General features: G+C 44.6%; 1 long non-coding RNA gene across 1 annotated transcript; it reads right to left on the reverse strand.

Moving 5' to 3' along the window:
- Nucleotides 1-10250: 10250 nt before the first annotated feature.
- LOC137644983 (uncharacterized) lies at nucleotides 10251-12375 on the reverse strand. The gene is made up of 3 exons (XR_011045248.1): nucleotides 11884-12375; nucleotides 11525-11588; nucleotides 10251-11301 (listed from the first exon to the last, which is right to left on the reverse strand). It is a non-coding gene; the product is annotated as an uncharacterized lncRNA (long non-coding RNA).
- Between the last annotated feature and the right edge of the window lie 1109 nt (nucleotides 12376-13484).

The following is a 13484-nucleotide window of genomic DNA, read 5'->3' on the forward strand; positions in this document are numbered from 1 at the left end:
AGGGCCTCTGGCATGGCATTAATTTCCCCCCCCCCCTCCTTAATCTAGTTCACCAAGGATGATGGTTAATTACCCAAGCACTATACAGTATACCGCAACTATATATGCATTATATACACCATACAATAACAAACTTACTTGCCGGAATGTCAAAATCTTTCAAACAAGATACCACTCGGTATGAATCCTAAAACCTTTGAATGAGGATGGAAATTCTGTAATTATAAATAACTTTCCTTGTTATTCCCCCCCCCCCCCCGAACACCCCTTCTTAAAGTTAGATATCTATCTCATATCTCAAAAAGGATATAACTTGCATCTTTAAAACAGAACTAATAGCTTTCCTGACCACATGACAACTTTGATACTGTCGCTGCCGTTCGATAATCCCTCGGTACTCCATTTCGAATCTGTAATAAACTCGGGCGGAGCAGTCCAAGGTACCTGCAAAATCTAAAGGCCTTTTGTGTCAGAATGACCCCCACCCCACCCAATTTAAAACAGTAAATCAATCATTCTGTTATGCAAATACAGTGACCATTAAACAGGTCCACCCAAAACTACTTAATATATCTGTGACAAATTTCATTATAATCTCTATACCATTTACCAAATTCACTTACTTTCGGTGAAGATCTAGACATGGATACTGACCAATGGAACGCACACACACCAAAGATAACAGTCCTTCCGATGGTGTAAGTGTGGCAACATCTGCAATTACTAAGAGCTCTTATGACAGCCCCTCCCCCCCTTATTCATATCCCAATTGATACCATCATATACACATTATATAACAGTTATTAACTTACTAAGTGAAGACCATATAATCCAAAATGCAAAGGGAGGCTGTGGCAGACACATCGAGCAGCCATTCAAGTTACAAGTTACGAGATGCACCAACTTCTGCAAACACAAAAGCTTTCCAAGACAGTTAGCTCCCCCCCCCCCATTCTCTCAATGATAATTTTGCTAGTGTGACACTAGAGTCAGTAGAATACAGGAACAGATTAATTGATTAAAGATCCAGCTATGCAATCATATCAAATAACACTAACAAAAGCTAAATATCTTCAGGACAAATGCACACCTGCCAGAAACAAACAATGCTTCAACCTGCAACTTGGCAATGAAACCTGCAATTGATCAAGCTTCTTTTCAAGTTCCCAGACCCCCGCCCATTTCATATCATTGATTATAAAACAATATAACCCTCTATCAACAGGAATGTGTTGATTCCACTTTAAAAAATTACTGTATGTCCATCTTATAAGAAACATTACTACTTACCCAAGAGCAAAGTCTTAGACGAAAACCGACAACATATCGGTGAAACTTCACTCGAGGACACTTTGAAAAATCTTCCAGAGGAAACTCTCTGCAATTGCGCAAGTCTCATGTTAGGGTCCCACACCCCACCATAGCCCCAAAAACAATTTTACACCAATATGCAATTAGATTAATTTCTCTAGCTATATTCTAAAGATCAACGTACATTAGAAAAAGGAAAAAACAGAATCTAACCGTACTTCATTCCAACACTGGGTCACATTGCTCGCATAGCAGAAAAGTTGTGCTCATTACAACAGATGAAGCAGGAGTACGCTCAACAATCATTGGGAAAAGTCAATCTTCTGCAATTAAGAGCTTTGTTAGTGCCCCAACCCCACCCTAAGTAAGTAGTGCTATCAAAGGCTTGCAATACTAACAAGGATAAAATAGTTACTATATACCCATGCAACAAATTTACACATTATGCAAATTTTATAAGCAAGCCACTAGAAAACCTTGTAACAGATTTAAAGACAAATCTTTAAGCAAATTTAAGTTGGAAATAGCCAAACTCATTCAAGAGCACATTAGCAGGAAATACCAAGAATCAGGAAATTTTTCAAACAAACATGAAAAACACTTTAGTAGTAGCTTCTAGCAAGACTAACCAATGGAAATTCCTCAAACAATTAAGTATTTTCTTGACGAATTCTAACATCCATGTCTACCTTTTTTAGGTATTTCAATAACAAAGAAAATCCACCACAAACCACACTACCTTTAACTGGCGAGCTTTTTGATCTCCGCACCATGCAAATCTCTAAGTGTTCTACACACGAACACCACCAGAATATTGACAGCACTTAAGGAAACTGGAAAAAGTCTCTTCAAATAAGGACAGGTACTTCTGTAAATGTTAAACAGCTCTGGTGTGAGAAAACACCCCCCTCCCCAAAACTAATTCATAAAGAAAGCTGGGAAATTATATATGCAATATATACACCATAGAATAACCTACTTACTGGCTGGAATGTTCAGAAAAATTCAAACACAGCAAGATTCCACTTGCATGAATCACAAGACCTTAGAAGAAATAGCCAAGATGGAAATTCTGAAAATGCAAATAACTTTCCATGTTATTCCCCACTCCCAATCCCTACTTGGAAACAGTTGACTTTAAGATAGATTCAACCATCATATTTCAAACTAATAACACTTGCAACTTGAAGAAAATTATTAGGTTTCCTGAATATTATGACAATTTTGATACTGTACCGCTGCCAGTTAATAAACCATACATACTGCAGACCAAATCTATAACAAACCGGATGCTACGTAATCTTGCGGCGCTGCAGTCCAAGGTTTCTGCAAAATTCAATATCCTTTTGTGTTAGAATAATCCCCCCTCCCCCCAAAAAAAACCTTGAAAATATCAGCAGAGAATCATCATAATTGGTATATTCAACAAATAAGTTTTCATGTCATTAACCAAACCCTTTATCTTTTTCACAGTGACCAACCACAAAACTCCTTGCAATATCTGTGGCAGATATATCATAATTCATATAACAATTGCTAACTACTTAACACTTACTTCTCAGTAGAGAACTAGACATGGACTGACCAATGGACAGTATCCACTGCACCAAAAAGGAAGGAAGTCTAGTTCTTCAGTTGGTTGAAGTTTGGAAACTTCTGCAATTACTAAGAACTCCTTGTGAGGTCCCCAGCCCCCCCTTATTACAGATACCTTTGGTGATACCAGATGTATGCATCATATAACTATACAGTAATTAACTTACAAAGTGGAGACATAATCCAAAATGCAAAAGGGGACTGCAGCAGATACATCAAGCAGACGTTCTAGGGATAGATGCAACAACTTCTGCAAATACGAAAGCCTTCCAAGACTGTTAGGTACCTCACCCCCCCTATCTCTCACAATTATAATTCTGTTATTAGAAACTAATCACTAGAATACAAGAGAAGTTTAATGGCTTAAAGATTCTATGCAATCGTATCAAATAACACTAACAAATGCTCAATATCTTCAGGAAAAATGCACATCAACAAGCACATACCTTTCATAAACAAACCATGCTTCACCTGCAACTAAGCAATGAAACCTGCAATTGATCAAGCTTCTTTTTAAGTTCCCACACCCCTGCCCATTTCATATCATTGATTATAAAACAATATGACCATCTATCAACAGGAATGTGTTGATTCCACTTAAAAAATTACTATGTCCACCTTACAAGAAACATTATCACTTACCCAAGGGCAAAGTCTTGAGACGAAAACCGAACAAAATGTGGAAAATTCGCTTGAAAACGACACTTGGAAAAAATCTTCCACAGGAAACTCTGCAATTGCTCAAGTCTCATGTTATGGTCCCAGACCCCACCATACCCCAAAAAAAATTTTACATCAATATGCAATTAGATTTCTCAAACTATTTTGCAAACCAACTAAAAATTTGAAAAATGTTATTTTTATTAATAAAATAAATTTTTGAATATACTTACCCGATAATCATGTAGCTGTCAACTCCGTTGCCCGACAGAATTCTATGGAGGGATACGCCAGCTATCACAATACTAGAAGGGGGTGTATTTACCAGCGCCACCTGTGGCCAGGTACTCAAGTACTTCTTGTTGACACCTCCTCAATTATTCCTCGGTCCACTGGTTCTCTATGGGGAGGAAGGGAGGGTCGATTAAATCATGATTATCGGGTAAGTATATTCAAAAATTTATTTTATTAATAAAAATAACATTTTTCAATATTAAACTTACCCGATAATCATGTAGCTGATTCACACCCAGGGGGGTGGGTGAAAACCAGTGTACAAGATTAAAGGATAGCTAAGTATCCCATATTTCATATAATCAGTTATCCACAATAACAATGAAATAATAAGTACCTGGTAAGGAAGTCGACTTGAACCGTTACTCTGCCTTTAATAAGATCGTCTTCCTTACTGAGCGCAGCGTTCCTCTTGGGAGGCTGAATCAACTCAAAGGTGCTAAAGTATACAGGGCTGCAACCCATACTAAAGGACCTCATCACAACCTTTAACCTTGGCGCTTCTCAAGAAAGAATTGACCACCCGCCAAATCAACAAGGATGTGGAAGGCTTCTTAGCCGACCGTACAACCCATAAAAAGTATTCAAGAGAAAGGTTAAAAAGTTATGGGATTATGGGAATGTAGTGGCTGAGCCCTCGCCTACTACTGCATTCGTTGCTACGAATAGACCCAGGGTGTAGCAGTACTCGTAAAGAGACTGGACATCTTTGAGATAGAATGATGCGAACACTGACTTGTTTCTCCAATAGGTTGCATCCATAACACTCTGCAGAGAACGGTTCTGTTTGAAGGCCACTGAAGTAGCCACAGCTCTCACTTCATGTGTCCTTACCTTCAGCAAAGCAAGGTCTTCTTCCTTCAGATGAGAATTTGCTTCTCTAATCAGAAGCCTGATGTAGTAAGAAACTGAGTTCTTAGACATTGGTAGAGAAGGCTTCTTGATAGCACACCATAAGGCTTCTGATTGTCCTCGTAATGGTTTTGACCTTTAGATAGTACTTAAGAGCTCTAACTGGGCAAAGTACTCTCTCCAGTTCGTTCCCCACCATGTTGGAAAGGCTTGGGATCTCGAACGACTTAGGCCAAGGACGGGAAGGAAGCTCGTTTTTAGCCAAAAAACCGAGCTGTAAGGAACATGTAGCCGTTTCAGATGTGAAACCTATGTTCCTGCTGAAGGCGTGGATCTCACTTACTCTTTTACCTGTTGCTAAGCACACGAGGAAAAGAGTTTTTTAATGTGAGGTCCTTAAAAGAGGCTGATTGGAGCGGTTCAAATCCTGATGACATTAGGAACCTTAGGACCACGTCTAGATTCCAGCCTGGAGTGGACAACCGACGTTCCTTTGAGGTCTCAAAAGACCTAAGGAGGTCCTGTAGATCTTTGTTGGAGGAAAGATCCAAGCCTCTGTGGCGGAAAACCGCTGCCAACAAACTTCTGTAACCCTTGATCGTAGGAGCTGATAGGGAGCTTACGTTCCTTAGATGTAACAGGAAGTCAGCAATCTGGGTTACATTGGTACTGGTTGAGGAAAACTGCATTGGCCTTGCACCAGCTTCGGAAGACTTCCCATAAAGACTGATAGACTCTGAGAGTGGATGTCGTCCTTGCTCTGGCAATCGCTCTGGCTGCCTCCTTCGAAAAGCCTCTAGCTCTTGAGAGTCTTTCGATAGTCTGAAGGCAGTCAGACGAAGAGCGTGGAGGTTGGGAGTACCTTCTTTACGTGAGGTTGACGCAGAAGGTCCACTCTAGGAGGAAGAGTCCTGGGAACGTCGACCAGCCATTGCAGTACCTCAGTGAAACATTCTCTCGCGGGCCAGAGGGGAGCAACCAACGTCAGCCGTGTCCCTTTGTGAGAGGCGAACTTCTGAAGTACCCTGTTGACAATCTTGAACGGCGGGAATGCATACAGGTTGAGATGGGACCAATCCAGCAGAAAGGCATCCACGCGAACTGCTGCTGGGTCTGGAATCGGAGAACAATACAAGAGGAGCCTCTTGGTCATCGAGGTAGCGAATAGATCTATGGTTGGCTGATCCCACAGGGCCCAAAGTCTGCTGCAAACATTCTTGTGAAGGGTCCACTCTATGGGGAAGACCTGACCCTTCCGGCTGAGGCGATCTGCCATGACATTCATATCGCCCTGAATGAGCCTCGTTACCAGCGTGAGCTTTCGATCTTTTGACCAAATGAGGAGGTCCCTTGCGATCTCGAACAACTTCCTCGAATGAGTCCCTCCCTGCTTGGAGATGTAAGCCAAGGCTGTGGTGTAGTCGGAGTTCACCTCCACCACCTTGTTAAGCTGGAGGGACTTGAAGTTTATCAAGGCCAAATGAACTGCCAACAACTCCTTGCAATAGATGTGAAGTGTCCTTTGCTCCTGATTCCATGTTCCCGAGCATTCCTGTCCGTCCAGTGTCGCACCCCAGCCCGTGTCCGATGCGTCCGAGAAGAGACGGTGGTCGGAGGACTGAACAGCCAATGGTAGACCTTCCTTGAGAAGAATGCTGTTCTTCCACCACGTTAGAGTAGACCTCATCTCTTCGGAAACAGGAACTGAGCCCGTCTCTAGCGTCATGTCCTTTATCCAGTGAGCAGCTAGATGATACTAAAGGGGGCGGAGGTGGAGTCTCCCTAACTCGATGAACAGGGCCAGCGATGAAAGTGTCCCTGTTAGACTCATCCACTGCCTGACTAAGCATCGGTTCCTTCTCAGCATGCTCTGGATGCATTCTAGGGCTTGGAAGATCCTTGGGGCCGACGGACAAGTCCGAAAAGCTCGACTCTGAAGATCCATACCCAAGGAGACAATGGTCTGGGATGGAACGAGCTGAGACTCCTCAAAATTGACCAGGAGGCCCAGTTCCTTGGTCAGATCCATAGTCCATTTGAAAATCTCCAGACAGCGACGACTTGAGGGAGCTCTTAAAAGCCAGTCGTCTGACGGAGCCGGACACAAGATCATGATACTGCTGCACAGTCTGTAAACTGTCAATCATGGGCAAGCGAGGAAGTACAGTGACAACCCGATTCTGTCTAGACTGTCTGGGTCGTACAGACAACTCCTTAACGGGTTGCTGAGGTTGCCCACTGCGTCACAACAAGTCCCTTCTGTTGGTTGTTGAACGTCTTCCCCGTGACACATTGACTCCGTAAACAAAAAATCCTCTAACAAGGACTAAGCTTGGACTGCATGTCATGCAACACAGCTCAAGGTCTATGGGAGCAGGTGTGGTAACAGACGGGATTAGCGGCTGAAGTGTAACCATTACCTTCCCTGTAAGCATGTTATGCTTAAATAAAAGTCCATAAGAGGTTAGCAGCTAAAGGCTCCCTCCAAATGACAGAGTCCTCAAGGGAATATCAGAAGGAGGGAGAAAAGAACTTTCTCATCTACAGGGACCTTATCCTAGAAAAGCTAAGTTCTCTGAGTGAGGGTTCACTGGTGCAAAGCAGCAGACTAGAAGGCAACGTTATGAAACTGCTTGACAGTCTAGTGAGTTGGCAACAACCCAAGATGTGTTGAGAAGCATGCGGTAAGGTATGCAGAGCATGATGTATGCAGAGTATGCTGTATGCAGAGCATGCTGAATGCAGAGCATGCTGTATGCAGAGCATGTTGTATGCAGAGCATGCTGAATGCAGAGCATGCTGAATGCTGAGCATGTAGGAAGTAGAGCCTGCTGTAAGCAGAGCCTGCTGAAAGGAAAGCAGAGCGTGTGCATGGCGTTTAACATTTCTCAGAAATTCCATGACCAGTGCTAGAGTGCTTAATGCATGCTTGCATGGGGTTTAAACCATGGTATGCTGAACAGCAGAGTCAGAACGAGCTGGAACAACAACAGAGGTTTCCTCAACTTGAGGGAAAACCTGAGGTTCAGACTGCATAGGCTGAACAACAGACGGAGCAGAAGGCAGGTGCAAGGGTGAAGGAGGTTGACTCCTAGCAAGAGTTGCACCCAAGGATTGTACCAGCTGAGCGGAGGACGGAGGCGGAGTAGTCCGTTCCTGTTCCTGAGAGATGAGTGGAGCATGAGAAGGTTGAGGCTGCGCAGAACAAGGTAAAGTTCTAGCAAGCTGAGGCTCCTGAGGCGCAAGTGCATGGTGTAGATGAGCTTGCCTAGATGAGGGTTGAACTCGGTGCAGCGCTGGTTGAGCAGACAGACTCACGGAGGGGAGAGGTTGTTGTACCCCAACCGAGAGTTGCACCACTGGAGGAGCAGCAAGGGGAGGAGGAGGAAGAGTGTAACTCTCCTGATCCCAAAGCAAGGGTAGCCTTAAAGAAGGCTGAGGCTGAACAACACTGTGAACAGCAAACTCCGAAAGTGGTTCAACATCGTACGCCTGGCAGATGGAGCTGCGACTGGGTGCAGCGAGTGCAGGCGGGTGCAGCACAGGCTGAACGGGTGCAGGAGGTTGGTGCACCACCGGTGCAGGCGGGTGCAGCATAGGCTGAACGGGTGCAGGAGGTTGGTGCACCACCGGTGCAGGCGGGTGCAGCACAGGCTGAACGGGTGCAGGAGGTTGGTGCACCACCGGTGCAGGCGGGTGCAGCACAGGCTGAACGGGTGCAGGAGGTTGGTGCACCACAGGTGCAGGAGGTGCAACACTCTCAGCACGACACTCACGCATCAAGTCCGAAAGCTGTGCTTGCATGGACTGTAGTAGAGTCCACAACATCATACGCCTGGCAGATGGTACTGTGATCAGGCGGAGCGAGTGTAGGAGGAGGGAGTGTAGGCGGAGGCGGTGGAGCAACACTCTCAGCCCGACACTCACTCATCAAGTCCGTTGTGAACTTTAACTTCGTACGTCTGGCATAGGTCTGGACTTAACGTTTAAGAAGTCTTGAGACCTGAGACCAGCGTTACTCTGCCTTTATTTTCTCCCCTAATCTCTTCTGCAGACGAGCAAAATAAGGGCTCAATCGTCTGCGGGTGGGAGTGACGGTCTCGGTAAGACACGCCCACAACCACCGAGAATACTTCTGTGCGCCGATCAAGGCCTGCTGAACCCTTATGCCCTTCGACATTGCTTCTCCCCTGGGCTTGGGAGCTTGCAAGAGGTCCCGGACTGGGAGGACGACTGGCGCGCACAAAAGTACCCTCACGCACTAATCACTTATCACTTTGATTTCTGTTTGCACTTATTTCACTAAACTCGAAACTTAAGTGGTTTGTACCTGAAATACGCAATTCTATCCTTTCTCAAAGTTAGTAATTGCGAAAACAGAATTACAATGTAACAGAAAAATCTAATGAAAGATAAATCAGTGGTTGGAAAGAGACTAAACACTAGATCACTCTAGAAACGTTTAGTTTCTTCCCCTAAAGAGACTAGGGAGAAGAGCAAAAATCGATAATGACGTTACTCGTACGCCTGGCAGGCTTGAATGAAACGTTTATCCTCTTTCTCCCTCCGTCTCTATCTCTCTCTCTCTCTCTCTCTCTCTTGACTTAGAACCTGAGAGAAGAGCCCAATCATATATATCGTAAAAAACATATTATTGTTAAAGGAAAAAACTGAAAAGTTCCTTTATTAGGATCAAAACCATTAAGTTAAGAAAGAATGAACAAAACGCTAGACACGGTTACTCTTACTGCAACGTGAAACCGTGAACATTCTTTCTCTATCGTAACGATAGAGTGCAAGTTGAACGTTCTGAACGTCAACAACTGCAGAGACAAAACAAAACGTTAGTTCAGCTTTGAAAACAGTACGAGACTGTCAAAGAAAATCTTTCAAACTCTGTGGCGGAAATAGCATAATATGTTAACAGGTAAAACCGAAATGACGGGCTCAAAGTTTATTAACTTCGGTAAAAGACCGCCTACTATTAGGAAGGTCGAATATAAACAAATATAAAAATTAATTTTAAAGAGTTTATAATAAAAGGAAGTTAATCGAAGAGGCCTATAAGAGGCGGAGAGATATAAAATAAATCTATAACTTTGTTAAGCAAAATTAAGAAAGAGAGTCTATACTCTCTAGAAACCAACACTTCCGTCTAAGGGAAGGGTCGGCCATTGAAAGGTGAACGAGAGTTCATACTCTCTCGTCACCAAAATTAATCAAATTAATTCCAAAAGCTAACTAAGCTAATATAGAAGTTTTCCAGTAAAGCGACAGCCGAAATCAAAGAGAAATACTTCACCAAAGTCGTGAAAATACTCCAAGAACATAAGCGTATCCCAGAACGTCTTGCCGGAAGCACGACAGAGGAATAATTGAGGAGGTGTCAACAAGAAGTACTTGAGTACCTGGCCACAGGTGGCGCTGGTAAATACACCCCCTTCTAGTATTGTGATAGCTGGCGTATCCCTCCATAGAATTCTGTCGGGCAACGGAGTTGACAGCTACATGATTATCGGGTAAGTTTAATATTGAAAAATAGCAATTCAAACCGTACCTCATTCCAACACCAGGTGACACTACTCACATAGCAGAAAAGATGTGCTCGTTACAATAGATGAAGCAGGCACACACTCAACTCAAACATTGGCTAAAGTCAAATCTTCTGCAATTAAGAACTTTGTTAGTGCCCTAACCCCTCCCCATTATTTGGATGCTAACCAATGCTTCCAATATTACCAAGATGCAAAAATTGAATCTTATATAAAATACAGGCTTCAAGCCAAGCACTAGGGCATCAAAGGCCATTCAGCACCATGTAATGGAAATCAATCAAGAAGATATAGGCAATATTAAATCAATGCGACAAATTCAAACATTACTCCCCACCTACACACAGCCCTTCAGTTACGTCAAAACTCCACGTAGTAAACTGTACCTCATTCAGTGGCTGGGGTGTCCCAAAATCAAGATGCTGACAAACCACAATGATCCTAATAGCCAGAAAAAAAGTGCAATGCTTTCTGCAAGTAAAGGCTTTGTTAGTTCCCCAATCCCCCCCTCAAACTGTCTCAAAACATTTCCATTTAACACATTTATATCATTCCATATAAGATTTTTTCACCTAGAGCCATCACATCCAATTTGATCGGCATGCAAAATAAAATGCCAACACTCTTTGCCAATTAAACAATGGTAATTAACTATGATTACATTAACACTTACATTCTACGAGGTTGAAATCCTACCATTGTATACACTACTTGCTCCTAGGTGGTGGTAGTCTGAGTTTCTGCAACTTACAAAAACCTTTGGTTATAGAAACACCCACCCCATCCCGACAATAGAAAAATATTTTATACAGGTATATTAATTATATAAATGGTTCAAAACTAAGTTACTGAGAGAGACTAACTAATAAGGGGTTCCTCATTAATGCATATGGTGAAAAACTCAACTGAAATCAAAATTCCTTCATAGAAAATATTTGCTCACTGATAAAGTGCATATACCAAGTGTCGACACATTCCACGGGGACATTGCTGGAGGTAGTGTCCATGGCTGAATAATGCTCAGAAGCCACACTGTCTGTAATTCCAAAGAAACATTTGTTAAGACTCCCTTGCCCACCCACAAACCCCTTCAGAGGAAGACCTTACTTAAAAATGTAACATTCTAAAACTTCAATAAGTATTAAAGTGCCTGATGATCTCCGAAAGTATATGCAAGCAAGACTACGTAAAGTGAATTCCATAAGCAACTATTCACTTACACTAGAAGACAACATACAGAAACATCTATTTCTACTTACTCAAATACTGTGTCGATGGCAACCAATGGAAGTGTGTCTTCATGGATTGGAAATTTGCCAACTTCTGCAATTCATGAGATTATTGTTAGTCTCGGGGCCCCAACCCAAAATAATCCAAGTTCAATTTACTCCAATATAAGTACATTCTTTCCAGTGAGCTGTATATTAGAAACAGACTTCATATAGTAACCCATGACCTACAGTAAAAATACAAATGACCCAACTAGTTACCAAGAAGTTTTAAGTCCTTCCAATGATTGCTTCCCAAATCCCGTTACACAAATGCAACTATATTAAACTTAAAAAACTTCATATAACATACATACTTTAATGGCTAACACAGACAGGACTACACTTACTCAGTTGAAATTTAGCTCCAACAATGATGACCTTCAACCTCTTCAAGTTGTAGCGATCCTTAGAAATAACGAGGACGTTGGCCAACAGTCCTAGCGACAGTAATCGCCTCCATCAACGACCACTCTAAACTTTCACCAACAGCGACAGCTTCGCCCCAATCGTCAGGCTTCGAAGTGGCAGCGATGAGAACTACACCCACCATAGATGACAACTTTTACCCTCTATACCTGTCAATGGCAACAGCTCCAGCAATACTTAGCCCCGACCACGTGTGATAAAGATGGCGACAGTCACGATTGTTGGAAAAAGATTGTGAACAGCCCCAAAGACGGCGGCGACAGCCACAGACTGGAGGCGAAGACGAAGGCGACAGCCACGGACCGGATGCAAAGACGACGGCGACAGCCCCGGACCGGATGCAAAGAGACGGCGACAGCCCCGGACCGGATGCAAAGACGACGGCGACAGCCACGGACCGGATGCAAAGACGACGGCGACAGCCACGGACCGGATGCAAAGACGACGGCGACAGCCACGGACCAGAGGCGAAAAAGACAGCGACAGCGACGGACTGGAGGCGAAGAAGACAGCAACATCAACGGACCGGAGGCGAAGACGACAGCCACAGACCGGATGCAAAGAGGACGGCGACCAGCATCGAAGACGAAGGCGACAGCTACAAACCCGAGGTGAAGACTACAGCCACAAACAGGAGGTGAAGACGACGACGACAGCCATGAACAGGAGGCGAAGACGAAGGCGAGAGCCACGAACAGGAGGCGAAGACGAAGGCGACAGCCACGAACAGGAGGCGAAGATGACGGCGACAGCCAGAAACAGGAGGCGAAGACGACGGCAACAGCCACGGACTGGAGGCGTCTAAGACGGCGACAGCCACGGAACGGATGCAAAGACGACGGCGACAGCCACAGAACGGATGCAAAGACGACGGCGACAGCCACAGACCGGATGCAAAGAGGACGGCGACCAGAGGCGAAGACGAAGGCGACAGCTACAAACCCGAGGTGAAGACTACAGCCACGAACAGGATGTGAAGACGACGGCGACAGCCACGAACAGGAGGCGAAGACGACGGAGACAGCCACGAACAGGAGGCGAAGACGACGGAGACAGCCACGAACAGGAGGCGAAGACGACGGAGACAGCCACGAACAGGAGGCGAAGACGACGGAGACAGCCACGAACAGGAGGCGAAGACGACGGAGACAGCCACGAACAGGAGGCGAAGACGACGGAGACAGCCACGAACAGGAGGCGAAGACGACGGAGACAGCCACGAACAGGAGGCGAAGACGACGGAGACAGCCACGAACAGGAGGCGAAGACGACGGAGACAGCCACGAACAGGAGGCGAAGACGACGGAGACAGCCACGAACAGGAGGCGAAGACGACGGTGACAGCCACGAACAGGAGGCGAAGACGACGGAGACAGCCACGAACAGGAGGCGAAGACGACGGTGACAGCCACGAACAGGAGGCGAAGACGACGGCGACAGCCACGAAGAGAAGACGACGGCGACAGCCACGAACAGAAGACGACAGCGACAGCAACTGACAGGAGGCGAAGAAGACGGCGAC

This window comes from Palaemon carinicauda, chromosome 8, assembly GCF_036898095.1.
Source record: "Palaemon carinicauda isolate YSFRI2023 chromosome 8, ASM3689809v2, whole genome shotgun sequence".
NCBI classification, from domain to species: Eukaryota; Metazoa; Arthropoda; class Malacostraca; order Decapoda; family Palaemonidae; genus Palaemon; species Palaemon carinicauda.